The 27812-nt window shown below is 45.6% G+C and overlaps 1 protein-coding gene and 1 long non-coding RNA gene across 2 annotated transcripts in view; one reads left to right on the top strand and one right to left on the bottom strand.

Annotated features, from left to right (window-relative positions):
- Window positions 1–27812, top strand: part of LOC136631975 (chymotrypsin inhibitor Ani s 6-like) — a 95432-nt gene that overhangs the window by 47658 nt on the left and 19962 nt on the right. The window lies entirely within an intron of this gene.
- LOC136631979 (uncharacterized) lies at window positions 11876–20841 on the bottom strand. Its single transcript, XR_010793120.1, has 3 exons — window positions 20651–20841; window positions 15631–15678; window positions 11876–12161 (listed from the first exon to the last, which is right to left on the bottom strand). It is a non-coding gene; the product is annotated as an uncharacterized lncRNA (long non-coding RNA).

Genomic DNA, 27812 nt, shown 5'->3' on the forward strand with positions numbered 1-27812 from the left:
GTTGGCCAGGCTCTATGAGCAGCGTAGAGCTATCGTGGAATACCAACTCCAACATGGGCGGCGCAGTGGGAGTCAGCCTCCTCAATTATTTTCAGAAAAGTGGGCCTGGTTGGCAGACATCTGCCAGGTCCTTGGAAACTTTGAGCAGTCTACCCAGGTGGTGAGCGGCGATGCTGCAATCATTAGCGTCACCATTCCTCTGCTATGCATCTTGAGAAGTTCCCTGCAAACCATAAAGGCAGCCGCTTTGCGCTCGGAAACGGAGGCGGGGGAAGACAGTATGTCGCTGGATAGTCAGAGCACCCTCCTGTCTATATCTCAGCGCATTCAGGAGGAGGAGGAGGAGGAGCATGGGGAGGATGAGGAGGAGGGGGAAGAGACAGCTTGGCCCACTGCTGACGGTGCCCCTGCTGCTTGCCTGTCATCCTTTCAGCGTGTATGGCCTGAGGAGGATGAGGAGGAGGAGGAGGAGGATCCTGAAAGTGATCTTCCTAGTGAAGACAGCCATGTGTTGCGTACGGGTACCCTGGCACACATGGCTGACTTCATGTTAGGATGCCTTTCTCGTGACCCTCGCGTTGCACGCATTCTGGCCACTACGGATTACTGGGTGTACACACTGCTCGACCCACGCTATAAGGAGAACCTTCCCACTCTCATTCCCGAAGAGGAAAGGGGTTCGAGAGTGTTGCTATACCACAGGACCCTGGCGGACAAGCTGATGGTAAAATTCCCATCCGACAGCGCTAGTGGCAGAAGGCGCAGTTCCGACGGCCAGGTAGCAGGGGAGGTGCGGAGATCGAGCAGCATGTACAGCCCAGGCAGTGCAACAGTCTTTAAGGGCCTGGACAGCTTTATGGCTCCCCAGCAAGACTGTGTCACCGCTCCCCAGTCAAGGCTGAGTCGGCGGGAGCACTGTAAAAGGATGGTGAGGGAGTACATAGCGGATCGCACGACCGTCCTCCGTGACGCCTCTGCCATCTACAACTACTGGGTGTCGAAGCTGGACACGTGGCCTGAACTCGCGCTGTATGCCCTGGAGGTGCTTGCTTGTCCTGCGGCTAGCGTCTTGTCGGAGAGGGTGTTTAGTGCGGCTGGGGGAATCATCACAGATAAGCGTACCCGCCTGTCAACCGACAGTGCCGACAGGCTAACACTCATCAAGATGAACAAAGCCTGGATTTCCCCAGACTTCTCTTCTCCACCAGCGGACAGCAGCGATACGTAAGCAATACGTAGGCTGCACCCGCGGATGGAAGCTACGTTCTCTCTCACCATCCAAAACGGGGACATTTCTGCTTCATCAATCTGTGTCTAATATTCCTCCTCCTCCTCCTGCTCCTCCTCCTGAAACCTCACGTCATCAATCTGAACGGGCAATTTTTCTTAGGGCCACAAGGCTCACTCATATAATTTTTCGAAACAATTTTTATATGTTTCAATGCTCTTAAAAGCGTTGAAACTTTAACTTGAACCAATTTTTCGTTAAACTGGGCTGCCTCCAGGCCTAGTTACCACTTAAGCCACATTAACCAAAGCGATTAATGGGTTTCACCTGCCATCTTGGTTGGGCATGGCCAATTTTTACTGAGGTACATTAGTACTGTTGGTACACCAATGTTTTGGGGCCCTTACCTACAGTGTAATCATAGCAATTTGTATGTTCTTTGCCTGCACTCATGGTACAGAAGTGTGTGTGGGGTTGGCCTACTCTTTAGCTACATAAATGTAACTTGGGCCTTGGCTATACTGCAGCTACTGAAATGGAACTAAGACTGCGCTCCCACTATACTGCTGCTTCGGAATTGTTCCTGGGGCCTGTGTAGGCTGCTACAATGACTTAAATGGAACTAAGACTATGCTCCTCCTATACTGCTGCTTCTGAATTGTTCCTGGGGCCTGTGTAGGCTGCTACAATGACTTAAATGGAACTAAGACTATGCTCCTCCTATACTGCTGCTTCGGAATTGTTCCTGGGGCCTGTGTAGGCTGCTACTATTACTGAAATGGAACGAAGACTGCGCTCCCACTATACTGCTGCTTCGGAATTGTTACTGGGGCCTGTGTAGGCTGCTACTATTACTGAAATGGAACTAAGACTGTGCTCCCCCTATAATGCTGCTAGTGATATGTTAGTGGGGCCTGTCGCTAATGCTACGGCTGAAATGTTACTAATTCTGGGCTCTGCCTATACCGCTGCTAATGGTATGTCTCTGGGGTGTGGAAACAGAGGCTTCCCAAAGACATGATGGCGGCGAGGCCATTTCCCACCAACGCTGTTACTGTTAAGGTGCATATAACCACGGACACGTGGAGAGGACACGTAGTGCCTCCAAAACATCCCCCGCCACGGCCCACTTAATCCTGGCCACATTCCGAAAACCAACAAAATAAAACCGCGCTACTAGGTCCGCAGTCACCACCACATTACCACCAACGCGGTTACTGTTAAGGTACATATTACCAGTCTGACTGGGGCATGCAGTGTTGGCCGAAGCCCACCTGCATTAAGCACGACATTACTACCTCAGCTGTGTTGGGCAATGCAATGGGATATTTTTGTGTATCGCCGGTGGGTTCCAGGGAGCCACCCATGCTGTAGGTGCACACGGAGTTTAACCTACATGTGTCCACTTGTAAAGAACCCCAGTCTGACTGGGGCATGCAGTGTGGGCCGAAGCCCACCAGCATTAAGCACGACCTTACTACCTCAGCTGTGTTGGGCAATGCAATGGGATATTTCTATGTACCGCCGGTGGCTTCCTGGCACCCACCCATGCTGTGGGTCCACAGGGAATTATAAATGCATCTGTTTCCACTTGTAAAGAACCCCAGTCTGACTGGGGCATGCAGTGTGGGCCGAAGCCCACCTGCATTAAGCACGACATTACTACCTCAGCTGTGTTGGGCACTGCAATGGGATATTTTTGTGTATCGCCGGTGGGTTCCAGGGAGCCACCCATGCTGTAGGTGCACACGGAGTTTAACCTACATGTGTCCACTTGTAAAGAACCCCAGTCTGACTGGGGCATGCAGTGTGGGCCGAAGCCCACCTGCATTAAGCACGACATTACTACCTCAGCTGTGCTGGGCAATGCAATGGGATATTTCTATGTACCGCCGGTGGCTTCCTGGCACCCACCCATGCTGTGGGTCCACAGGGAATTATAAATGCATCTGTTTCCACTTGTAAAGAACCCCAGTCTGACTGGGGCATGCAGTGTGGGCCGAAGCCCACCTGCATTAAGCACGACATTACTACCTCAGCTGTGTTGGGCAATGCAATGGGATATTTTTGTGTATCGCCAGTGGGTTCCAGGGAGCCACCCATGCTGTAGGTGCACACGGAGTTTAACCTACATGTGTCCACTTGTAAAGAACCCCAGTCTGACTGGGGCATGCAGTGTGGGCCGAAGCCCACCTGCATTAAGCACGACATTACTACCTCAGCTGTGTTGGGCAATGCAATGGGATATTTCTATGTACCGCCGGTGGCTTCCTGGCACCCACCCATGCTGTGGGTCCACAGGGAATTATAAATGCATCTGTTTCCACTTGTAAAGAACCCCAGTCTGACTGGGGCATGCAGAGACACCTTGACAGAATGAATAGTGTGTGGCACATAGGTTCCCCATTGGTATGCCCACGTGTGCAGCTCCTGATGGCGGTGGCACAGGACTCTATTTCTCATTGCTTCTGTACAGCATTGTGGGCTATCGCCCCGCCCCTTTTAAAGAGGGTCGCTGCCTAGCCGTGCCAACCCTCTGCAGTGTGTGCCTGCGGTTTCTCCTCATGGCAGACGCACTTCTAAATAGACATGAGGGTGGTGTGGCATGAGGGCAGCTGAAGGCTGCGCAGGGACACTTTGGTGTGCACTGTGGGGGGGAGGGGGGGTTGGGCAGCATGTAACCCAGGAGAAGTGGCAGTGGAGTGTCATGCAGGCAGTGATTGTGCTTTGTTGGAGGTAGTGTGGTGCTTAGCAAAGGTATGCCATGCTAATGAGGGCTTTTCAGAAGTAAAAGTTGTTGGGAGGGGGGGGGCCCACTCTTGCCGCTATTGTGGCTTAATAGTGGGACCTGTGAACTTGAGATTCAGCCCAACATGTAGCTCCTCGCCTGCCCTATCCATTGCTGTGTCGTTCCCATCACTTTCTTGAATTGCCCAGATTTTCACACAAGGAAACCTTAGCGAGCATCGGCGATATACAAAAATGCTTGGGTCGCCCATTGACTTCAATGGGGTTCGTTACTCGAAACGAACCCTCGAGCATCGCGATAATTTCGTCCCGAGTAACGAGCACCCGAGCATTTTGGTGCTCGCTCATCTCTAATAAACATACATATTACATTATTATTATTATTATTATTATTATTATTATGTGTTTTGTTTTTTAAAAAATTCATTTTTCTTGTTTGATAAAATTACATTTATGATTATTTCTTATTTTCTGTACAGTTCATATTTGTTTAAAAAACGGACAATCAATTTAACGCATTACTATCACATATGGTGAGTGTACTGGAAGAGCTTGTAGATTGTGTCTGGGGGTAAATGTAGATATACATCATCATTATCCATATATAATATTTATGTTATTCCTCTATATACACCTAATAATGTTATGCCGCACTCCGTGGTTCTATTTACATCCTTTTTAGACGACTGAAACAAGCAATTTTTCCATAGAGTTTTACTGAATAAAATGTCTCCCATTCTGCAGCCACCGGGCAACCGCACACCAGCAGATTCATGAATTCTTGTCCGTTTACACCCACTCTGAGGATCTGCTTTCAGTTGCTTTGTAGCCAACAACTAGCTCACAGATATATTTTGCTTTTAATTAATGCTTTGGCTATATGTCTTGTATGTTCTTTTCACATTTTAGCTGTTGAAAAAGGTTGTTCGGCCTAAGTGCGTTCAGCGTTCCTGTATACAATGTTTGTGAGCATACTGCGCTGTTATTAATAATGAAGCTTGTTTTAGTGGTTGACGCTGTCCTCCACCTTTTCTTGTTTGGAATTTAATTATAGCCGCTAGCCGACGGCTCTCTGAAGATTCAGCTCCTACTACATCTGTCTGAAATTACTGAGGCACTGCATGGCTATTTAAAGTTTGCTCTCCTCTATAACATGAATAGCGCAAAATATATATCTCCTAATGTTAACAGGCATATTACTGTTTCTGCCTGTTTTTTTGTTACAGGTTCATATGTTATTTATGCTGCCTACCTGTCTCAGATTGATATGCTCATAACCTACCTCCATAATGGCTATAAAAATCTGCTCCCACAACGTTAGGGGATTAAATTCCCCGTTTAAACGCGCGATGGCCTGGAAAGACGCCAAAGAGTCCAATATCGACATCTTATGTCTACAAGAAACGCATTTTACTCAACAGTCTTGCCCAAAATTTGCACATAAACAATACCCACATATGTTCTTTTCAAATACCCCCAAAAAACATGTCGGAGTATTAATCGCCCTGAGAGACATTCTCCGCTTTTCTCTTAATAAACAAATTTCAGTTGAAAAGGGCAGATATCTGATACTGCAGGGTACCATTAACAACTCCCCGATAACTCTGGTGAACGTCTATGCACCTAACAAATCCCAAATCTCCTTCTTGAACAAACTAATAAAAAGGATCAAAAAGGTCCGCATGGGCAAACTGATCTTATGTGGGGACTTCAACATGATAGTAGATAGAGAAATAGACTCCATGGTATCCACTAGGAAAATGTTGGTCCTCCATCCTTGGTTACATAAAGAGGGTTTATATGACACATTTAGATGTCTTAACTCCTCCTCAAGGGAATTCACTTTCTTCTCCCCAAGACATAAGACCTATTCAAGGATAGACATGTTCCTGGTGGATAGGGGAACTCTCACTCTAATTACTGACACCACGATTGGTGTCTCCACTTGGTCGGACCATTCGCCGATATTTATGAAATTGAATATTGGCGCCCCTTGTGCCCTAACAAAAATTTGGCGCAATGACATAAACCTATATAAAATTCCTGAGAACCAAAAAATAATCAACAAAGCTCTGGAGGAGTATTTTTCTATCAACTCCACCCCGGACATAAATATCGCTACGCTCTGGAATGCCCATAAGGCAGTTATAAGAGGGGTCCTAATAAACTCAAAATTCAACAAAACAAAAACAAACGATAGAAAATAGACCTCTTACTAGAAAAGATAAAAGAACTGGAGGCACTCCACCGGGAATCCTCCTAAAACAAACTTCTACTAGAATTGGCTTCCTTGAGGAGAGAATTTAAAAAAAACGCTTCTAGATAACTATAACAAAGGCCTGATGTATTCCAAAGCAAACTTCTACTCCCACATGGATAAGCCTTCAAAACTGATGGTCAATCTTGTCAAAAAAAAGCAAATAAAAGCAAAAATCCCATTTATCACTAAAAACAGCACCTCTCAGACAAAAATTTCCCACCCCCAGCTGATAGCTGAAAAATTTAAAGATTACTACAACAACCTCTATAACTTAACAGACAGTCCCAACACTTTTCAGCCCACTCTGGATTCTATAAACAAGTTTCTGGATGGAGTGACCTTCCCCACGCTAGAGCTAAAAAGAGACTTCTTAAGTAAACCAATTTCCAATACAGAAATTTATAAGGCCATTCAAGATTTAAAAAATCATAAATCCCCTGGACCTGATGGCCTCTCAAATGAGTATTATAAGAATTTTGCTCACTTATTATCTCCCCACTTATCTTCGTTATTTAACGATGTGATGGACCGGGGCTCTATGCATGAAGAAATGCTCCAGTCCACCATCGTCACCATACCTAAGCCAGGAAAAACCCCTACAACACCAGCAAATTTTAGGCCTATTTCTCTTCTGAATTTTGATCTAAAGATATATGCCAAAATATTGGCCTATAGACTTCTGGAGGTCCTGCCCACGGTCACCTATAACGACCAACTGGGATTTACTAAAGGAAGAAGTGCCACAGATGGCATACGCAAGATCCAGAACCTGCTGGATCGAGTCACCTCGAGTCGGATGCCTTCTCTCTTCCTTTCCCTGGATGCAGAGAAGGCGTTTGATAGAGTCTATTGGGGTTTTGCATTTGAGGTGCTTCGAAGGTTTGGAGTGGGTGAGAGCTTTCTTCGGGCTGTCCGGGCCCTTTACACGAGACCCTCTGCCCGGGTCCTAGTCGATGGAGTGCTGTCCTCACCTTTTTCCATATCGAATGGTACCCGACAGGGTTGCCCTCTGTCCCCATTGCTATTTGTCATGACGATAGAACTCCTTCCGGAAATGATTAGAGTCTCTCCGGAGATAAGAGGTGTGTCAATGGGTCTAAGACAGCACAAAATCGGTCTTTTTGCCGACGACATCATTATCTCCATAACAGACCCCCTGAACTCTCTAAGAGGCGTATACAAATGTATCACCCAATATAGCAGTGCCTCTTTATACAAATTAAATTCCGACAAATCCCAGATATTGGGACTTAATGTTGAACCAGATCTAAAATCGGCTATACAGAGGGAGTTCCCTTTTCAATGGAAAACCAAGATACCATACTTAGGCATAAAAATATGCCAAAACTTATCCGAAACAGTCTCCACAAACTTTGACCCTCTATTTGCCTCCCTCAAAGGGGAACTGGAGGAGTTAGGTAAAAAAAGAGCCTTCTTGGTTCTGAAGAATAGCACTTTATAAAATGTTAATACTCCCAAAAATTTTGTATCTTTTCCGCACATTGTCCTACCCAATCCCCCCTCCTACGATCCAAAAATTCCAGAAACGATTACTTAACTTTATTTGGAATAACAAAAAACCTAGATTAGCTGCATCAATACTATACCAGCACAGGAAACAAGGGGGCCTTGGAGTTCCCAACCTTCAAGCTTACTACAGGGTTTCCTTGATAAGCCAATCCAGTGTCTGGCTGAAATCCCAACAAACCCCCTCTTGGTGCCACATAGAGAAAAGCAGAAACGGAGACAGATCCCTAGACTCCCTAATTAAAGCCTCAATTCTTGAAGTCCTAACTCCGGAGATTTCATCGCTGCTATATTTTCACGATATCTCTTCATTAATGCTAAACACCCTTCACTGCTGGAACCAACTGGCACTTGGATGCAGAGCCGACTCTAATGGCCCCCCAACAGGGCTCCCATTGGAGGTCCTCTCCTATTTCATACGAGATTTAAATCTCAGTAGGTGGTTAACGAAAGGAGTGAAATCTATCTCAGATATATTGAATAAAGGGAAGCCCCTTCCATTTCAATTAATCCAAAACAAATTCAATATACCTGACTCAGAAGCCTTCTCCGATATTAGAATTCTCTCCTTTCTCAAACATGCTAACATCCACAGCTTCTCCCTTCCGAAAGAATTGTAATATATATTTTTTAGGTGCACAAACTCCCAAGATTCCCAAATCAAAATATTCTATAACACAATCACCCAGAATACTAATAAGTCAAAGAAGATACACCTACTAAATTGGGAACACGCAATAAAAGAAAATATACCACTTTCAAAGTGGCTGAAAGCCTTTGGATGGGCAAATAAAGCCACCCTTTCTGCTAACATTCTTCAAACCCATTACAAGGTATTAACCAATTGGTATTATACACCTTCAAAAATGGCAAAGTTCTTTCCGGCTTCTACTAACTCTTGCTGGAGAAATTGCGGACAAGAGGGTTCTCTATACCACCTGTTCTGGGAATGCCCCCAAATCCACAAATATTGGAAGGAGGTATTTGATACCATTCAGTTCATTAGTGGTCTACGCCTAAACTGTTCGCCCCAACTAGCACTCCTTCTCATTGATTGCGAATCAATTCCCAAAAAGAAAAGAAAATGGATATGCCATTTTCTATTATCCGCCAAGAGTATTATAGCCAGAAAATGGAGAGAGACCTCCCCCCCATCAATCAGGGACCTCTTGAGCGCAATTTCAGACTATTATTGTTATGAAAAAATTTACGCAAAATTTAACAACTGCCTCTCTAATTTTAACCCCTTCCCGCTCCATGACGTACCGGTATGTCATGGCAGGCTGGTACTTCGCGCAAAATGACGTACCGGTACGTCATCGGGATAGCGCGAGATCATGACTGACCTTGTGCTATCCCGCAGCGGGAGCCAGCTGTCAGTCACAGCCGGCATCCCGCTGCAACAGCAGGGGGGCATCGGAGATGCCCCCCCCCCCCGCTGTTAACCCCTTCCCTGTCACGATCTAAGTAGATCGCGGCAGGGAAAGAGTTCACAGAGGGAGCGCCCTCCCTCTGTGTCTCCGGCCGACTCTTGCAATGTCATCGCGAGAGCCCGGCCTGTCACCATGGCAACAGGATGCCAGACACTGGCGTCCTGTATTGCCTATGCCTATGATCCCTGTATAAGCGATAAGGCATGGCAGAGCAGTAGCTCTGCCATGCCTTATCACAGCGATCATAGGCATAGTGCTGCAAGTCCCTCAGAGGGCCTCAAATTGTGAAAAAAAAAGAAAAGAAAAATGTAAAAAAAAAGAAATGTAAAGAAAAATGTTAAAAAAACCCCTTTTTTATGCTTTTTCTAATATTAGCATTAAAAAAGGTAAAAAAAAATTAAAACCCCACATATTGGGTATTGACGCTTCCATAACGGCATGTACAAAAAGTTGAACATGCGTTTTATTTTGTACGGCAAAAAGCGTTTAAAAAAAAGCTAAAAAACAGAGGCAAAATGCTAATTTTTAGCATTTTGCCTCCCAAAAAATGCAATAAAAGTGATCAAAAAAGCCGTACATTCCCCAAAATGGTACCAACAAAAACTACAGCTCATCTCCCAAAAAATAAGCCCTTATTGAGCTCCGTGCATAGACAAATAAAAAAGTTACAGGACTTTGAATGCAGCTATAGAGAAAAAAAAAAGATTTAAAAAAAAAAAGGGTTTTTATTGCAAAAAAGTGTAAAAACCTAAAAGAAATATAAGAATTTTGTTTCGTTGTAACCGTACCGACCCGCAGAAAAAATTTTGTGTGTCATGTATGCTGCATGATTAAAGGGGTTGTCCCGCGAAACAAAGTGGGGGTAAGCACTTCTGTATGGCCATATTAATGCACTTTGTAATATACATTGTGCATTAATTATGAGCCATACAGAAGTTATTCACTTACCTGTTCTGTTGCTAGCGTCCTCGTCTCCATGGTGCCGTCTAATCTTCAGCGTCTAATCGCCCCATTAGACGCGCTTGCGCAGTCCGGTCTTCTCCTTTGCTGAATGGGGCCGCTCGTGCTGGAGAGCGGCTCCTCGTAGCTCCGCCCCATCACGTGTGCCGATTCCAGCCAATCAGGAGGCTGGAATCGGCAATGGACCGCACAGAAGCCCTGCGGTCCACCGAGGGTGAAGATCCCGGCGGCCATCTTCACAAGGTAAGTATGAAGACGCCGGACCGCGGGGATTCGGGTAAGTACTATCTGCTTTTGTTTTTTTTATCCCTGCATCGGGTTTGTCTCGCGCCGAACGGGGGGGCTATTGAAAAAAAAAAAAACCGTTTCGGAGCGGGACAACCCCTTTAACGCTGTAAAAAAAAAAAAATCTATGGCAGAATTGTTGCGTTTTCTCTCCCTGTTATCATAAAAAAAAATAATTAAAGTTTTACGATATAGTCAATGTACCCAAAAGTGGCACCGATAAAAACTACAGCTCGCCACGCAAAAAACAAGCCCTTATATGGCCGCGTTGATGGAAAAATAAGTTATGGCTTTTGAAAAATGGAGATGGAAAAATACCAAAAATCGCTTGGTCCTCAATGCCAAAATAGGCCATGTCATTAAGGGGTTAATAGCACTTGGAATAAATGGTAGCAATTCGAGTTGAAAAACAAGTTTTGATATGTTAAAAAAATGTTTTGTTTATTTCTTTCTTTTACTGCTCAACAACAAAAAAGAAAACTATCATACCTATTGCATATAACGTTGCACAAATTGTAAACTTTAAAACTCTTGTTGATATATCAGAAAAGTATGTAACGATGTCTGCAACTACTATGTGTATACACAATGCATTGTATGTACTCATGCTTTACCAAAATACTAATAAAAATTATTTGTTAAAAAAAAAAAAAAAAATTACTGAGGCACTGCAGGGGAGGTGAGCCCATCTTTTCATATATTCATTACTTCTGTCTACTGAGCCGCGGTATCTAATCCGTGCATGAGTGATACTGTCTGCTAAGCAGCTGTATCTAATCTGTGCAGGAGTGATACTGTCTGCTGAGTTGCTGTATCTAATCCTATCCTGTGTGATACCATCTGCTGAGCCATTGTATCTAATTCGTGCACAAGTGATACTGTGTGCTAAGCCATTGTATCTAATCCGTGCACGAGTGATACTGTCTGCTGAACCATTGTATCTAATCTGTGCATGAATGATACTATCTGCTAAGCTGGTGTATGTGAACCCATCATGAGTCATACTGTATGTGGTGATGATGTATCTAAGCCAATCACTTGTGCTGTCTGCTAAACAAGTATATGTAAGCCCATCATGAGTCATACTGTATGTGGAGATGATGTATCTAAGCCAATCAGTGGTGCTGTTTGCTAAACTAGTATATGTAAGCCCATCATTAGTCATACTGTATGTGGAGATGATGTATCTAAGCCAATCACGTGTGCTGTCTGCTGAGCTGGTGTATGTAAGCCCATCATGAGTCATTCTGCATGTGGAGCTGCTGTATCTAAGCCAATCACATGTGCTGTCTGCTGAGCTGGTGTATGTTAGGCCATCATACTGTCTGCGGAGATGATGGATCTAAGATCAGTTACATAAAATTTCTCAAAGCAAACAGAAAACACCACGCCAGAACTGAAAATCTATTTAATACAGTCCTTGCCATTCTCCAGTGCACTTTGGGTTATGATCAGGACTTCGGACGTTCCAGTGTTCTGCTCCATCAGTTGGTTTTTTTGCCTTTTTGTTGTTTTCCTGATGAGCCTTTTTTTGTGCATTTCTCCGGTAGGACGCACGGACCTGAGTTACGGGACTGAAATATATAGGGGCTCTGACAGAAGCAGCCAGGGACACAGTTCAGTGTGCACGGGACTGGACCACTCCTCAACAGCTCGCAGCTCATGGGACAAGCGCTCCCACAATCCTCCCAAGACTTATTGGCCTCTGGACACCTCCGGACTGTAAAGAAGAAGGATTGGACAGTAAAATAGCAATAACTGCAGGTGATACAAAACTATGCAAAGTAATTAACACGAGGGAGGGCGCAAGGGGATCGCAAGAGGATCTGGATAAGTATTGGGCAGAAAAGGCAAATGAGGTGTAACACTGATAAATGTGCGGTTCTGCACATGGGCAGGGAAATCCATGTCACCATTACACACTACATGGGAAACCACTGGGGAACTCTGACATGGAAAGGGACTTGGGGATTTTAGTTAACTGTAAGCTTAACTGGAGCAACCAGTGTCAGGCAGCTGCTGCCAAGACAAAGAGGAGCAAAGGGGGGGGGGGGGTGCATCACAAGAGGTCTAGGGGCGCATGGTGAGAACATTGTTCTTCCTCTGTACAAGTCACTGGTCAGACCACACATGGAAAATTGTGGACAGTTTTATGCACCGGTACTCAAGAAGGATATATCAGAGCTTGAGTGGGTTCAAAGACGAGCAACTAAAGTAATAAATGGAATGGGCGGACTACAATACCCAGAGAGGTTATCAAAACTGGGGTTATTACGTTTAGAAAAAAGACGACTGAGGAGCGACCTAATAACTATGTATAATATATCAGGGGACAATATAGACATCTCTCCCATCATCTAGTTATACCCAGGACTGTGACTGTAACAAGGGGGCGCCCTCTACGTCTAGAGGAAAGAAGGTTTCTACACCGACATAGAAGGGCATTCTTTGTTGTATGATCAATGAGACTATGGAACTCTCTGCCTGAGGACGTGGTGATGGGTAATAGGCTGAACTAGAAGACATTTGTCTTTTTTCAGCCAAACACATTATGCTACTATGAATCTTATGTGCTCACATATCATTGAGAAAATCAAACCAGGAAAAACTAGGAGCTCAGATCATTACTGATGTCCAATACAAAGGATCTGTGCTTGTGAACCCATTGAGCAGTGGAGAACAGTGGAGATTGCGACTTGGAATCAGTGGAGATCTCAATTCATGGACCTCCTAGTTATCTTCTCAGGACTCTCTATGACATCTCAGATGATAAGTGCAGGTGGAATAAACCATTAAATGCCAAGAGATTGACTCAAGTAGTCAAACAATTACCTTCACTTAGTCAATGTAGAGATATTTCAGAGAAGCAAAATTGCGAAAGTCACTAGGTCATTGGTTTTGGTCACCTGGTCTCTATTTGGAACAGTAGAAATGTGACACTCAGAGGAAGGCCAAAGTTAAATCCCCCTGATTCTGATACTAAGGTTGTTGGCGATACTCTTAGATCTTATTTACGGAGATGTTTAAAATCCTTTATGTCATGTATTAAAAAAGCTACCGTCCAAAGAGCGGATGACCTAAAAACCATAAGTATTGAAACAGAAAAAATATATATAAATGAGCCAAGTGATGCTAATAAATCTAGATGGTTAATAACAGGAAGGGAATATTTACAAATCCTCAAGGAAAAGGCAAATTGTAAATAATGTTTTACAAAACAATTAATTTAGGCAAATCAATCCTGTAGACTTATAGCTTATATGGTCCGTCAAAATTCTTCCTCTCCATCAATATTGAAGATACGCTCCTCAGAGAACCAACATCCCACACAAAGATGGACGGACCGCCTGCCAGGCACACCTTGAGGTACCAAACTTTTTTACATAACTGCATTTGTTTTGTATAAGTGGAAAATGTTATTCTTCAATAAGTAAAAAAAAAACAGGATCCTTTTCTTATCTTGATCAGCACAATTACGGTACTGCAATTAAAAGGTTATGTTTTTTGCCCATGTGGCACTTTTTTGTAGAAAAAGTTATTTTTCATAGGTACCATTTGGAGGGACATTGACTTCTGGATTGCTTTTTATTGCGTTTTTGTGAGGTGAACAAAAAAGAAATAGCAATTCTGGTATTACCTTTTAAAATTATTTTTATGGCGTTCGCCCGGCAAGATAAATAACAAAATACTTTCATTGTTCTGATCGTTACAAACTCAGTTTTTATGCTATTTTATCTATTTAAAAAGGGTTTTTGTGGAGAAAAAAAAAGTTTTGTTTTTTTTTATTGATTATTTTTTTTAATTTAAACTTTCTTGATATATTTTTTGACACTATTTTCAGTCTCTCCATAGGACCTGAAGACCTGTTCGATTGCTAGGATTGTAGACTGTGTTACTTATCTAGTGCATTGTACTAAACCTATAATATCAGCCTATTAGAGTCTGCAGGGGAGGTGGTCGAATAGGCTGACCTACATGGCAGATACAGAGGCCTTTGTCAGGCTTCTTTCTGCCATGGGAACCCATTGGGACCTTGTGATTGTATTACGGGTGCCAATGGGTGACAGGAGGAGCCTCCTCCCCACACCTGTCATCTGCTTCCATGCTGCAGTTTCTATTGATTGCAGTATATAAGGGGTTAAACTGCCATGATATTGAGTCATGATGTGTATAGAGCGATATGCTGTCAGTGACTGACTTCGGAGTGTGAGAGGTAGTTAGAGGTCACTACAGCAGCAAAGGATCTGAATTTTTGTATTAGGGGCTGGCAGTGGGGTAGTGAAAATGGAACCACTTAGGGGAGCTTTTTAAAGTCAGTAGGACCACAGGGTGGGGGTGCATTATAAATTAGTGAGGGTACTATTAATAAGTGGGGCTACAAAAGGGATGCTATTACTTTGTGGGGTCACAGAGGAGAAATTAGTACTATGAGGAGTTACTGAGAGCAGCAGGATAAGGAGGCGTGTGTAGAGATGAATTATGGCTGTAAAAAAAAGTTTTCATGGTGGTCTGCACACGGATGGAGAACAAAACAGGTGACGCCAATCAAAGGAGATGTCACCTGTGAACACCGGAGGTAACTGTACTGCAATCACTATCATTGGAGGTAACTGCACTGTAATCACTATCACTGCATACAAAATGCTATCTGACTATTATATAGAGATATACTATTACTGTGAGGGGTGTCACTGAAGTGTGATGTAACTGTGAGGGGACTCAAATAGACATGGCCTCATTGAAAAACAAAGTTGCTGTGGTGCATTACAGACACCACTAGAATTCTCCCTCCTTTCTTAGTTTTAGGTTGGATGGTATAGTAAGTAAGCAAGTAGCTAGTAAGACATAGTAAGAATCTTCCTATTAGTGATGAGCGAGTATACTCGCTAAGGGCAATTGCTCGAGCGAGCATTGCCCTTAGCGAGTACCTGCCCGCTCAAAACAAAGGGTTCGGGTGCCGGCGGCGGGCAGGGAGCGGTGGGGGAGAGCCGGGAGGAACGGAAGGGAGATCTCTCTCTCCCTCTCTTCCCCCGCTCCCCACTGCTGACTGCCGCTACTCACCGCTCCCCCGCGCCGGCACCCGAACCTTTTGTCTCGAGCGGGCAGGTACTCGCTAAGGGCAATGCTCGCTCTAGTAATTGCCCTTGGCGAGTATGCTTGCCCATCTCTACTTCCTATATAAAACTCACCCACTTTTCCTTGTGTCTGTCCTCCAGTGGATTCAGCAATGCACAATACTGTAAAGACAGATGGCCATGTTATATTAGTCACATACGGTCCGACTAACATTTCATAGCAATGACAGAACATGGAAGCCCCAATCACAGGATCAGAGCCAGAAACTATTACAGTACTACACAAAGATGTCTGTTCTATTGGACCCAAAAATGGAATCTACCAAGTCCACTGAATGGTGAAGATCCCCATCTAGTAGTGCGTTAGACTTCTTTTGGCCTTCAGAACCACAGCAATTCAGCGTGGCATCCATCAGCAGGTATCGGAGGACCCAGGATGTGCCAAGAAAACCTTTACTCCACCAACCTGGCAGGAAGGGCTCATCAATTCTATCTGCTTGCCCCCAATTCTGCCCTGCCATCCTCATGGTGCAACATATCTTTCTGCTTAAAAGGTTACGTCTGTGGTCTATCCTAGTAGAATGCTGGTAGAAATACAGTGTATAGTAATACTGAAGTATTGCAGTATATGGTATAAGTAATACAGCTCCATATGCTCTTCACGACTACTCAATGTAAATTAACATTAGAACAGTTTACTGCATGGACCTTAAAGCTAATAATATTTAAAATATAACTTTTATTAAGAAAGGTTAAAATAAAAAAAAGGGAAGAACAAAACATACAAATAATAGATCGTGTATGAACGATATTGTACAGAAACAATTGCCACACGTATATAAGGACCAATTGAGTTTGAGTCACAGTGGAAGGACTCAAAAATGCTGAGTCTAGTTTAGGAACTATGACCCAGTCTAAATAATTGGTCAAAGAAACAAGACTACAATAGTAAGTCCTGTTAATCGTGTGTCAAATCGTAAAGAGAGATTTTTGACACATATACGTCTGTCGTGTTGATGGAACCACTGACATACGTAAAAAAGGAATAAGCGTTACCCTACGCGTTTCCCCCACCTTGTGGGTTCCTCAGGGGTATCAATACGCTGTTCCAGTGGTAAACTGGATTGTGGCTAAAAAGATAGCTTCAAACGAGACCACAGGGTACTCTAGAACCGGTAAAACTAGATACCTAGGGCTCAAATGTGGAACTGTCTGTGTGTGGCTCTGAAATCACAGCCAACTTGCAGTTGTGGAGTAATTCACAAGTGCAAGATATTCAAGACAGAATCAAGCAACGTGCCCAAGTCATGGCGATAATCACTAAGGAGATTGCTTGGCAGTCGTGATAATAATCACGCAAGAAATTGCCTAGTGGGCCACCACTAGGACTGACATGCCGCCGTTTTTTTTCATTTATTTGATTTCAATCTTTTTCTAAGGCTCTAGTTGCAGGCTCTATTCTACCAAAAGGGTTATTATAGATAGAATTCATCTGCTGCACTATGCTAGAGTACCTTAGGGATTCACTTTAATATTGAAACGGCTAGATTTATCTTAGGCTCATCATTTAGGGCAAACCTCTCCACTCTGAGAATAGAATATGTTCGCTAAGCAATTTCTTGCGTGATTATTATCACGACTGCCAAGCAATCTCCTTAGTGATTATCGCCACGACTTGGGCACGTTGCTTGATTCTGTCTTGAATATCTTGCACTTGTGAATTAATCCACAACTGCAAGTTGGCTGTGATTTCAGAGCCACACACAGACAGTTCCACATTTGAGCCCTAGGTATCTAGTTTTACCGGTTCTAGAGTACCCTGTGGTCTCGTTTGAAGCTATCTTTTTAGCCACAATCCAGTTTACCACTGGAACAGTGTATTGATACCCCTGAGGAACCCACAAGGTGGGGGAAACGCGTAGGGTAACGCTTATTCCTTTTTTACGTATGTCAGTGGTTCCATCAACACGACAGACGTATATGTGTCAAAAATCTCTCTTTACGATTTGACACACGATTAACAAGACTTACTATTGTAGTCTTGTTTCTTTGACCAATTATTTAGACTGGGTCATAGTTCCTAAACTAGACTCAGCATTTTTGAGTCCTTCCACTGTGACTCAAACTCAATTGGTCCTTATATACGTGTGGCAATTGTTTCTGTACAATATCGTTCATACACGATCTATTATTTGTATGTTTTGTTCTTCCCTTTTTTTTATTTTAACCTTTCTTAATAAAAGTTATATTTTAAATATTATTAGTAAAGATGAGCGAACACCAAAATGTTCGGGTTCGCGTTATTCGAAACGAACTTCCCGCGATGTTCGGGTGTTCGTTTCGAATAACGAACCCCATTGAAGTCAATGGGCGACCGGAACATTTTTGTATTTCGCCGATGCTCGCTAAGGTTTTCATGTGTGAAAATCTTGGCAATTCAAGAAAATGATGGGAACGACACAGCAAGTTCTCCTCTGCCACAGCTGTAACAGCTGTGGCAGAGAAGAACGATGTTAGCCCATTGAATTCAATGGAGCCGTCAATACAGCCGACTCCACTGAATGCAATGGGCTGCCGGCGATCGCGGGATGAATTGTCGGAAAGGGGTTAAATATATAAGCCCTTTCCTGCAATTCATCCAGAAATGTGTAAAAATAAAAAATATATATATACTCACCTGGTGCCGACAGACGGAGTTCAGCGCGGCAGGCTGCAGTTCTCCTGAACTGCTCTGAACAGCTGTTAGTAGTATTCAGCAGCCGGGGATTTAAAATCCCCGCCTGCTGAATAAGATGCCTCTGAATGGTCACAGCCTGACCAATCAGAGGCCAGCCCTCACTCACACCCATTCATGAATTCATGAATGGGTGTGAGTGAGGGATGCCTCTGATTGGTCAGGCTGTGACCATTCAGAGGCATCTTATTCAGCAGGCGGGGATTTTAAATCCCCGGCTGCTGAATACTACTAACAGCTGTTCAGAGCAGTTCAGGAGAACTGCAGCCTGCCGCGCTGAACTCCGTCTGTCGGCACCAGGTGAGTATATATATATTTTTTATTTTTACACATTTCTGGATGAATTGCAGGAAAGGGCTTATATATTTAACCCCTTTCCGACAATTCATCCCGCGATCGCCGGCAGCCCATTGCATTCAGTGGAGTCGGCTGTATTGCGGGTTCCATTGAATTCAATGGGCAAACATCGTTCTTCTCTGTCACAGCTGTTACAGCTGTGGCAGAGAAGAAGGATTTGTCTTCTATATGTTCTCAATGGGGTTGGCGCTGCTGCCGCCGGCCCCATTGAGCGCATATAGAAATGATTTCTCAGGGAAGAAAGTTAAAGTAACCCGAACATCCGAACATCGTGTGGTGTTCGTTACGAATAACGAACATCCCGAACACCCTAATATTCGCCCGAGCATCAAGCTCGGACGAGTACGTTCGCTCATCTCTAATTATTAGCTTTAAGGTCCATGCAGTAAACTGTTCTAAAGCCTGTACGTGGATCCATACTGCCCCTGTAAACTCTAAATTAACATTAGGTTGTCGTAAAGTGGGTAATGTTATATGTACAGATGGTATTCAATTTTTCATAGAATCTGCATGAGAAGTTGAATCATTTCACCAACGTGACAGCCATTTTGAATGCCACCATTTTAGATTCAACTCAATTTTTCCAACAGGAAAGTAGGAGTGTGATATATCAAACTGGTGGAAGATAATACTGGAAAAACAATGGCGTGCTTCATTGTAACATAACTTTATTCATTCTCATGTTGACACGATGATTTTTCTTCATTGAAGGCAATGTGATTGTTGTGAAGTTAGCTAGCATCTGTATTTGTCAGGATACTGGGAAAGATGAGTTCCATGTTTCAATCTCACGCCCCCTCCCTGCATCTGGCAAGCCTTTTGATGTACAAGAGGCCCAGGGAATCTTATTCCACTGGCAAAAAATCTAGCCATTAACACGGAAGTGCTATGGAGTGAGCTTGGGGGCCTCGTCCACGCCATACCTGGGGACTATCAGCTTTTTCTGACAGCTTACAGCCACTGATAATGTCCCTGATCAGAACTAACTCTGATTGTGCCAGTTAACTGTTTAGATGCTGCAGTCAATGTTGACCACACATTTAAACAGTTAGTGGGAAGGGACCGTTCCCACTCCCCATCCCCCACAGGCTGATTAGGAGGTGCCTATGGGCTAGCAGTGTAGCTTGGAGCCTACTGAAGGTTCCCAGGACCTCCATGCATGGATGCATATGAAGCTCTGTCCATGGTAGGGCTTGATAAGCGACATCAAAAATCACTATATATTGCAACCCTGAAGTATTGTAGCATATAGTAAAAGAAACCAAATGATTGCAAGTTCAAGTCTCCTGTGGGACTAAATAAAAATACAGAAAAAATATTTAATAAAGTTTTTTAACAGTAAAAAATATATATATTAAAAGTTCCAACCCCACTTTTTCCCATAAAATTTTGAATAATTAAAAATAACACATATTTGGTATTGCTGTGTACATAAAAGTCCAAACTATTAAAATATCACAATCTCCCTGCCCGCTCGAGACAAAAGGTTCGGGTGCCGGCGGCGGGCAGGGAGCTGCGGAGGAGAGCGGGGAGGAACGGAGGGGAGATCTCTCTCTCCCTCTCTCCCCCAGCCCCCCCCTGCTGACTGCCGCGACTCACCGCTCCCCCGCGCCGGCACCCAAATCTTTTGTCTCGAGCGGGCAAGTACTCGCTAAGGGCAATGCTCGCTCGAGCAATTGCCCTTAGCGAGTATGCTCGCTCATCTCTAATCACAATATTTATCTTGCACAGTGAAGGCCATAAAACAGAAAAGATATAATGCCAAAATTAAAGGGGGAGGGATTTCGATGTCAGCTTCCAAAAACTTGAATAAAAAAAGTGATCAAAAAGACGTATGTTTCTCAAAATGCTACTAATAAAAGCTACAACTCATTCATTATAAATCTCTGGTCCTACAGTGGTTAAATGTTGGGGGGGGGGGGGGTGTAATGACCTCTCTATCATTCACATGAAGGACATTGTCTGTTTTGAAAAATAATGAAATTACACAAAAATCCCTTTGAACCCCGTCAAAATCTAACTGAAATATTTTGATATACTCACCGAGCGCCAGTGCCAGGAGGCCGAAGGGCATCTTAGACATGTGTCCAAAAGAACAAGATTCTTCTGAAGTAATGATAACCTCCTGGGATCTGATGTTCTCTATTGTGTTCAGACTGAGGATGGGATACGAGTGACAACAACCAGCAGTATGTCCTCATCTCATCCCCGCACTACAACCTCATAGTAACCAAAAACACAGAGGAACCTGGTTAATCATGAAGAGAAAAGCAAACAAGTGACAAATATTTATTTCAACTTTTCCTTCCTTTGGCTCATTCTTGTGTAGGACCCCTGAGACACATTATGAACATAGCTGAGGCAGAGGGGTGTATGTGTTCCAGGTGATGGTGGGCCAAGGAGGCAACAAGCCACTCTAACAGGGTATTTAGATCCAGGAAATGGAAGGATAATTGTTCCAGCCCCAGAAATCCATCCCTGAGCAGTTCAGAGGAAATCAAGTTGAAAACGTCTTCTGTCACCACTAGAGGGAACTCAGTCTGTACTAATTGATTGTTTAAAAAATGCTGAAGGAATGTAGAGAAGATCGTTGCTGCTGATTAGAGGTATGAAGAAGGCTTAACATGATGCAAGGTGATTTATTGTGCAATGTGTTTCAGTGCTGTGGCGAAGGGTGCCCTAGCAGTGGTAAGGGTTGGGGTCCCCTCCATCGAAGGGGTACAGGCCAGTGAATGAGCACTGACAGGCACTGCACAATCTGTCTGAATGAAAGCCTCAGCTCTGATGGGAGTCATAGTGGCCTTGTCTGCAAATACCGGGACCATGGCTATTACGCTTACGTGAACTGGATCGGATAACGCTGAATTTGCACAATACCAATCTGCCTTGCATTCAATCCTGAGCCTACATGGGTAACTCTGGAAAGATGACATCTTGGGCATTTTGTTGCTCAGTAGAACTTTAATGTAAACTTGTAATAGGTGGCCATAATCGGGCTGCAAGGAATGGCAAGCAGAAGAAATGTCCAGGCCTTATTCATCCCACACAGTGTCTTTAAAGTCCCACGATTGGTGAAACACAAGAAGAAAATCAAAGTTCTTTCAGAGGAGCCTCATCTGAGGTCTTGTGAACTAAGTCTTGTCCGAATTAATGGTCTGTCCATACACCAGGTCTACTGACAGCCAATTGCTCTTAGTCCAGTTTCCACTACTAGTGGAGTCCTACTGGCAGAATGGTGGAGGATTGAAGGACCCAACTGTCTCTCAGCAATGACACCAAGTCACTGGCACAGACTGCCCAAAAGGCTACTTGCTAGTGGCCCCATTGGAGGTCACCTTTTTATATAATAGCTCTTGCTACTGTGCCACACACCATCCAGAAACCAGAAACAATCTCTCCTAATATTCCACCTCTCCATCCTCCTGTAGGACAAGATCCGCTACAGTGTTTTGGTATAAACAGAACACAACAATCTCCCACTTACACTGGAATGACATCTTCTGCAGGCAACTTACAAACAGCTGCACTAGATCCAGCGAGTGGCATCATTCAGTCCCATGATCACTCATGGTAACTAAGTGGTGACACACAAACAATAAAAACAAACAGGCCTATACACTAAAATAAGCTCTCTCCTGCATACTGTAATATACATATACACAAGCACAGACGTTATATATATAATATATATATTAGCTCACATTTAATTTTCAAAACCTTGCTAATGAAGTCATCATGGCAGGTCCGTTTTATGTGTTGCTATTGAGTAATTTAAAGGAATCCACAACGCACTTTCCCATCTAAAATAAAGAAAAGATGGGGAGTATGCTGGTGTCAAGGAAATTGGATTGGAAAGGGTTAACATTTAAGAAGTTTAATGACACTCGGGGTAACAAAGTAAATATCAAACAGGGAAAGAAGGAAACTACATTACTTTGGAAGCTTTAGACCCCATGCACACGGGCGTATTTGCATTGCGGAATCCAGAGCCGACGACCACCTCCAGATTCCGCAGCAAGTACTGCCCATACATAACATGCTATGCAAAATCAAATTTTTTTTTTCGTTTTGTTTTTCATGTCCACGAGCGGAAATCCGTTCTGATTTTCCGCTTGTGGAGGGAAGACTCGAAGCGCGTCCTATTTTAGTGTGATTTCTGCGCAGATGGCTTCCATTGAAGTCAATGGAGGCCGTCCGATCCATGGCCTGTCCGCAGCTGACACTGCGGACGGGCCACAGAGTTTGCATCATCGCCTAGTGACGGCGTGGCATCATCTGTACTGTGGACGGGTACGCAGGGGGTTCACAGGGGGCACCAGGTCTGATTCCCTTGCACGATCCTGAATGCGGAATCCGATCCAGCCATGTGCATTCAGCCATAAAGGGTTGTCTAGGGTTAAAAAAAAAGTCTGCTTTCTTCCAAATATAGCACCACCCTTATCTATTGGGTTGTGTGTGGCATTGCAGCTTAGCTCCAATGAAGTGAATGTGAATTGAGCTGTAATGCCAACCAAACCCATGGATGAACACAGCCATGTTTTTTAACCATGGACAACCCCTTTAAATAGAGAAGTCATGTGTCACTAAAATAGAGTAATCCTATCCTAACCTGTACAACAAGAAAAGAGAAACAATAGACTTATAAATTACTTACAGATGACTAAAAGAACAATTAACTAGAAAACAATGATTCACAAACTGGCGAACACAGAACTGAATCCTGAACATCAGCAGGGCAAGAGAACATGTAATAATCTTCTAAACTAAGTGGCTTGTGAAGGCTGCGTTATGAATCAAGCAGATAAAAAAGAGTTCACTATTAGAGATGAGCGAACGTACTCGTCCGAGCTTGATATTCGTGCGAATATTAGGGTGTTCGGGATGCTCGTTACTCGTAACGAGTACCACGCGATGTTCGGGTTACTTTCAGTTTCCTCTCTGAGACGTTAGCGCGCTTTTCTGGCCAATTGAAAGACAGGGAAGGCATTACAACTTCCCCCTGTGACGTTCAAGCCCTATACCACCCCCCTGCTGTGAGTGGCTGGGGAGATCAGATGTCACCCGAGTATAAAAGTCGGCCCCTCCCGCGGCTCGGCTCAGATGCCGTGTGAGTTAGTGAGGGAAAGTGCTGTTCTATTGGAGTTGCTGTAGGGAGAGTGTTTGTAGTGAGTGTAGGCTTCAAGAACCCCAACGGTCCTTCTTAGGGCCACATCTACGTGTGTGCAGGCTGCTGTTAGCAGTGGAAAATTTTTCATTTTTTTTTCTCAAAATCGGCAGTGCAGAGCATTGCACCCGGTATTAGGGACAGAAGTGGTGCTTAGGCAGGGAGAGTGTTAGGAGTGAGTGTAGCCTTCAAGAACCTCAACGGTCCTTTCTAGGGCCAAATTTAACCGTGTGCAGTACTGTGCTGGCTGCTGTTAGCAGTGTTGCATTTTTTTTTTTTCCAAAAAATCGTCTGTGCAGAGCATTGCACCCTCCATTGATACTACAGGGACAGAATTGTGTAGGCAGGGCCACAACACAGTTATTGTTCATTGAATATCTGCAGTGGGGCCCTCTCTTTGCAAAATTGCGAAAAAATTATATTTGGCCTGCCTGTGTCAGTCCTAAGGTCTCCGTGTACGTGTGTGCTGCGTGGACAACGTACAAAAATCAGACGCAACCAGCTACGGTTTACTGCAGGCCTGCGCCATTGTCTTTCCTGACTGGCAAATACCTGCTCTGCCAGAGTTAATAACTCTGCTACACTAAAGTTGTGTGACACTTTTTCAGGGCCACACCACAGTTATTAAACGTATTGTTCATTGAATATCCGCAGTGGGGCCCTCCCTTTGCAAACTTGCGAAAAAATTATATTTGGCCTGCCTGTGTCAGTCCTAAGGTCTCCATGAACGTGTGTGCTGCGTGGAGAACATACAAAAAGCAAACGCAACCAGCTACGGTTTACTGCAGGCTTGCGCCTTTGTCTTTCCTGACTGGCAAATACCTGCTCTGCCAGAGTTAATAACTCTGCTACACTAAAGTTGTGTGACACTTTTTCAGGGCAACACCACAGTTATTAAACATATTGTTCATTGAATATCCGCAGTGGGGCCTTCCCTTTGCAAAAAAGCAAAAAAATTATATTTGGCCTGCAGGCTTGCGCCAATTTATTTCCTGCCTGGGAAATCAAATCACTGGTAATACAGCATGCTGAGGGGTAGGGGTAGGCCTAGAGGACGTGGACGCGGAGGGCCAAGTGAGGGTGTGGGCACAGGCCGAGCTCCTGATCCAGGTGTGTCGCAGCCGACTGCTGCGCGATTAGGAGAGAGGCACGTTTCTGGCGTCCCCACATTCATCGCCCAATTAATGGGTCCACGCGGGAGACCTTTATTAGAAAATTAGCAGTGTGAGCAGGTCCTGTCCTGGATGGCAGAAAGTGCTTCGAGCAAGCTATCATCCACCCAGAGTTCTGTGCCGTCCAGTGCTGCAAATCCGAATCCTCTGTCTGCTGCTCCTCCTTACTCCCAGCCTCCTCACTCCACTACAATGACACATGCTCAGGAGCGGGAACACTCCCAGGAACTTTTCTCGGGCCCCTGCTCAGATTGGGCAGCAGTGGTTCCTCTACCACCAGAGAAGTTTATCGTCACTGATGCCCAACCATTGGAAAATTCCCGGGGTCCGAGGGATGAGGCTGGGGACTTCCGGCAACTGTCTCAAGACCTTTCAGTGGGTGAGGAGGACGATGACGATGAGACACAGTTGTCTTGCAGTGAGGTAGTAGTAAGGGCAGTAAGTCCGAGGGAGCAGCGCACAGAGGATTCGGAGGAAGAGCAGCAGGACGATGAGGTGACTGACCCCACCTGGTGTGCAACGCCTACTCAGGACAGGTCTTCAGAGGGGGAGGCACGGGCAGCAGCAGGGCAGGTTGCAAGAGGCAGTGCGGTGGCCAGGGGTAGAGGTAGGGCCAGACCGAATAATCCACCAAGTGTTTCCCAAAGCGCCCCCTCGCGCCATGCCACCCTGCAGAGGCCGAGGTGCTCTAAGGTCTGGCAGTTTTTCACAGAGACGCCTGATGACCGACGAACAGTGGTGTGCAACCTTTGTCGCGCCAAGATCAGCCGGGGAGCCACCACCAACAGCCTGACCACCACCAGCATGCGCAGACATATGATGGCCAAGCACCCCACAAGGTGGGACGAAGGCCGTTCACCGCCTCCGGTTTGCACCGCTGCCTCTCCCCCTGTGCCCCAACCTGCCACTGAGATACAACCCCCCTCTCAGGACACAGGCACAACCGTCTCATGGCCTGCACCAATACCCTCACCTCCGCTGTCCTCGGCCCAATCCAGCAATGTCTCGCACCGCACCGTCCAGCCGTCGCTAGCGCAACTGTTGGAGCGCAAGCGCAAGTACGCCGCCGCGCACCCACACGCTCAATCCTTAACCGTCCACATAGCCAAATTTATCAGCCTTGAGATGCTGCCGTATAGGGTTGTGGAAACGGAGTCCTTCAAAGCTATGATGGCGGCGGCGGCCCCGCGCTACTCAGTTCCCAGTCGCCACTACTTTTCCCGATGTGCCGTCCCAGCCCTGCACGACCACGTCTCCCGCAACATTGTACGCGCCCTCACCAATGCGGTTAGTGGCAAGGTCCACTTAACTACGGACACGTGGACAAGCACAGGCGGGCAGGGCCACTACATCTCCCTGACGGCACATTGGGTGAATTTAGTGGAGGCTGGGACAGAGTCAGAGCCTGGGACCGCTCACGTCCTACCCACCCCCAGAATTGCGGGCCCCAGCTCGGTGGTGGTATGTTCGGCGGTGTATGCTTCCTCCACTAAAGCACCCTCCTCCTCCTCCTCAACCTCTGTCTCGCAATCTAGATGTGTCAGCAGCAGCAGGACGTCGCCAGCAGTCGGTGTCGCGCGGCGTGGCAGCACAGCGGTGGGCAAGCGTCAGCAGGCCGTGCTGAAACTACTCAGCTTAGGAGATAGGAGGCACACGGCCCACGAACTGCTGCAGGGTCTGACAGAGCAGACCGACCGTTGGCTTGCGCCGCTGAGCCTCCAACCGGGCATGGTCGTGTGTGATAACGGCCGTAACCTGGTGGCGGCTCTGCAGCTCGGCAGCCTCACGCACGTGCCATGCCTGGCCCACGTCTTTAATTTGGTGGTTCAGCGCTTTCTGAAAAGCTACCCACGCTTGTCAGACCTGCTCGTAAAGGTGCGCCGGCTCTGCGCACATTTCCGCAAGTCCCACACGGACGCTGCCACCCTGCGCACCCTGCAACATCGCTTTAATCTGCCAGTGCACCGACTGCTGTGCGACGTGCCCACGCGGTGGAACTCTATGCTCCACATGTTGGCTAGGCTCTATGAGCAGCGTAGAGCAATAGTGGAATACCAACTCCAACATGGGCGGTGCAGTGGGAGTCAGCCTCCTCAATTCTTTTCAGAAGAGTGGGCCTGGTTGGCAGACATCTGCCAGGTCCTTCGAAACTTTGAGCAGTCTACCCAGGTGGTGAGCGGCGATGCTGCAATCATTAGCGTCACCATTCCTCTGCTATGCATCTTGAGAACTTCCCTGCAAACCATAAAGGCAGCCGCTTTGCGCTCGGAAACCGAGCCGGGGGAAGACAGTATGTCGCTGGATAGTCAGAGCACCCTCCTGTCTATATCTCAGCGCGTTCAGGAGGAGGAGGAGGAGCATGAGGAGGATGAGGAGGAGGGGGAAGAGATAGCTTGGCCCACTGCTGACCGTACCCATGCTGCTTGCCTGTCATCATTTCAGCGTGTATGGCCTGAGGAGGAGGAGGAGGATCCTGAAAGTGATCTTCCTAGTGCGGACAGCCATGTGTTGCGTACAGGTACCCTGGCACACATGGCTGACTTCATGTTAGGATGCCTTTCTCGTGACCCTCGCATTCAACGCATTCTGGCCACTACGGATTACTGGGTGTACACACTGCTCGACCCACGCTATAAGGAGAACCTTCCCACTCTCATTCCCGAAGAGGAAAGGGGTTCGAGAGTGTTGCTATACCACAGGACCCTGGCGGACAAGCTGATGGTAAAATTCCCATCCGACAGCGGTAGTGGCAGAAGGCGCAGTTCCGAGGGCAAGGTAGCAGGGGAGGTGCGTAGATCGAGCAGCATGTACAGCCCAGGCAGTGCAACAGTCTTTAAGGGCCTGGCCAGCTTTATGGCTCCCCAGCAAG

This window comes from Eleutherodactylus coqui, chromosome 6 (assembly GCF_035609145.1).
Source record: "Eleutherodactylus coqui strain aEleCoq1 chromosome 6, aEleCoq1.hap1, whole genome shotgun sequence".
Taxonomy (NCBI): Eukaryota; Metazoa; Chordata; class Amphibia; order Anura; family Eleutherodactylidae; genus Eleutherodactylus; species Eleutherodactylus coqui.